Genomic DNA, 2,989 nt, shown 5'->3' with positions numbered 1-2,989 from the left:
GAAAGCTATATACCTGCCTGACATGTCTCTTCCAGCTGTGCTTTGTGCAGAGCATTTAGCAAGGCAGGCTCACAGTGGTAGATGAAGCTGCTTAACAACTGAACGTTGAGTTTTCCCAAGCCTTTGTCATTGTGTATTTTCTATTATTTCTATTGTGTATTTCTACATATTTTCAAAAGAACTTGGAGAGGTCTGCCAAACAGCATTATTTTAACTTAAAACATAACACAAAACCCTTCAAGAGGCAGAAAAGCAGTTTATTTTATGAAGACCTCAAAAATAAATTCCAAACAGGCTGACAAAACCACAGTGGCAAGTTCTGGTATTTAAAAATTAATTTATTTTAGTGAATAAAAGGTGCATGGACAAACCATGTTGGGTTTTGGTTTATTGTTTGGTTTTTGGTTTGTTTTTTTTTAATATACAGCAAGTTTATCATGAAGGAGAACATCAAAATAATCCATCCTTTCAGAATTGTGTTTTCCAATGATCAGTGTGAGTGGGTAACTGCACAGATATTTAATGGGCAGATGTTACAAAGTCATGTTAACAGGTATGTGCAACAAATACCTTTTTTTCCTACTGTACTTACAAATGTGTGGCAAGTAACTGTCATTGTATTACTAGTAAAGGGCTGTTCTTGTTTTCCTAACAAAAAAAAGCAAACCTCAACTGTAAATAAGAAATGTAATATGACATTGTGAAAGCTCAGACTGTAATGGTTAAGGCAGAGGATTAGAGATCAAGTTTCTTAAACTGTATTTCTGCACAGGCTGGTGTAGTTTATGAACTGTGGCAACATTTTCAAGCTTCTCTGAGCTGCCTCTCTAATGGAAATATTTATTTCACAAGTGTGTAGAAAAGCCAAATACCAAGGGAACGAAAAACACTGGCATGCAAAATGAAGCTGAAACTTGGTATAGGTTCTTACATGAGGAACAGCCAGGAGCTGATCATGCCAAAGCTCTTGATGCTCTGGCCTCAGCAGCAGAAACTTCAGCTCCTTTTTAAGCCTTTCTGACAATGTTTTGGAATGTGCATAATCCACTATGGCATGTATTATTGTTGTTCCAGGGAGATTTTGCAGAGGCAACCTTCTCCAGCAGTTATTCCTGCCACCAGGGTACACAGGGCTTTCAACCAGATTACTGGTAGGCTGTAAGAGAACAATACAACTACAGGAAAGAGAATATATTTGTGTTGTTCTTCTCTATAAAGGTTTTCCCATTCATTTTAATCAGTCAGATCAATCACTTCAAAGATTGAAGAAAAAAAATGCACTGAAGATGCTGGAGCAGATAAAATTGTTTGGTTAAAAAACCCAAAACCAACCATCTGTTCTTAAGGTATTTACATCTGTATTACATAATTGTATCAATAATTGTGCTGTCACCAAATATAAACTGATCACAAAAATATGTATTTATAATATATGCACCATTGTATGTCCATAAACAATTGGAATTTTCTTTACTGTTCTTGTACCAAACTTAAAAAGAGAATGCACTTGAAATTTTCTTACATCTCTCCTCTGTAAAATTGGGGAACAACTGGCTCCAGCCACAGCCTGGGACTTCACTTTGGTTGAGAACTAACAAGAGCAGGCAGCATTATTCACCTCAGTGCCATCACTCCTCTCATTGCTTTCCTGTCATTTTGAGCTTTGAAAATGTTCTTTCTCTAACTCCTTGAGGATGAATAAAATGTATCACAAAATGTGACTGCTTTGAAACTGTGTGGTCACTCTCCGCAATCTCACAAAACTACCATAAAATACTGCAAAATTGGCTTTCTACAACTATTTGCTGCACACTGGTTGCTTGTTTTCCACAGATACAGCTGACTGTGCAAAGCATAACGCAGTGAAGAAAGAGGCCCATTAGCATGATTCACCTATTGGTCACATGCATTTTAGATATAAATATTCCTCTCTGAAGAGGGAATCTTCATAACCAAATCTGTAATAAAATATCGTTATCATCTGTTATCCTGTAGTTTGGGTATTGAAGCTTGTCTGGTGCCATTTGTTCATGGTATTTCTGATATTCCATTAACTTGCAAGGATCAGCTGCTGCCTGTGAAATACAGCAGGAAAATGCAACAAAGCTTTAAAAAGGAAAGGCACAAACCTGAAGTCATCTTACTTTATCTCAAATTGATCCTGACAATAAGCCACTGTGCCAGCAAACAAGAAGGACTGTCTGCTGACTTTACAGACAGCTTGTTGAGAAGCATCACCCAATACTGCAATGCAGTGGTTAAACATCCCCATTAGTCTAGAAAGTACTTGTTCCTGTTAATGCTGGTTCTATCAGGTCTATAAAGAGACTTCAATAAAGAAATGTAGGATTTTTCTTTATGAGAGAACAGAAAAAGTCATCACAAAGAAAATTTAAGATGGTAAGAGGGTGCATACCTCGTCTGTCTTCCTACAGTACCCTTCCTGATGAACTGTTTGCTACCGTATTCCTCATGTGCTTTACCTTTTATGTAAAAATTCTCTTTTATAACATTTTCCAGCACTAATAGCATGCTATGCTTCATATTCTAAAATCAGTATTAACTGTTTTAAATTACTGTAATATTTTGGGGACTTGAAAAAAAATCATAAATAGAGGATTCATGTTATTTTCTTGGTGTTCTTATGTGTCTAAACCAGGAGCGTAGGCTTCTCTCTCAGCGGTAGGGAGGAGGTGAGAGTGCACTTCAAAGCAGAATTGGGGTGCAGTGAACCCACCAGTGCAGCCTGTGTCCAGTTCATCCCAAGGCAGCAGAGGCTTGGTTTCTAAAGGCTGTGAGGTTTCAGAAGTTGGGCAGCCTGAATCACCCCTTCAGCCCCACTCCTGATGGAGTGGCCCCCCAGCAGAACCAGGGTGTCTAGTGTATGGCACAGTGTATGGAGCCCACATTTTCCACACATTACAGTTAATGTGAACAGAAAATACAGACTAATGCTTTCAAGTGTTGCTGTACTAAGCTTCAAGGTAAT

At 38.0% G+C, this 2,989-nt stretch overlaps 1 long non-coding RNA gene across 3 annotated transcripts; it reads right to left on the bottom strand.

The window, feature by feature from the left end:
• Window positions 1-387: 387 nt before the first annotated feature.
• LOC130604810 (uncharacterized) lies at window positions 388-2,671 on the bottom strand. Of its 3 annotated transcripts, XR_008973535.1 has the most exons (3): window positions 2,417-2,671; window positions 1,619-2,075; window positions 388-1,175 (listed from the first exon to the last, which is right to left on the bottom strand). It is a non-coding gene; the product is annotated as an uncharacterized LOC130604810 (long non-coding RNA). The 3 variants fall into 3 exon arrangements; XR_008973533.1 differs by having other exon boundaries at window positions 1,619-2,671; XR_008973534.1 differs by having other exon boundaries at window positions 388-1,156; window positions 1,619-2,671.
• Between the last annotated feature and the right edge of the window lie 318 nt (window positions 2,672-2,989).

Source organism: Pezoporus wallicus, unplaced genomic scaffold, assembly GCF_028554395.1.
Source record: "Pezoporus wallicus isolate ANWC-B61680 ecotype Strahan unplaced genomic scaffold, APGP_CSIRO_Pwel_v1 contig_5767, whole genome shotgun sequence".
In the NCBI taxonomy this organism is placed as follows: Eukaryota; Metazoa; Chordata; class Aves; order Psittaciformes; family Psittacidae; genus Pezoporus; species Pezoporus wallicus.
The sequence above is the reverse complement of the archived record's forward strand: the minus strand, read 5'-3'. Positions and strand labels throughout refer to the sequence as shown.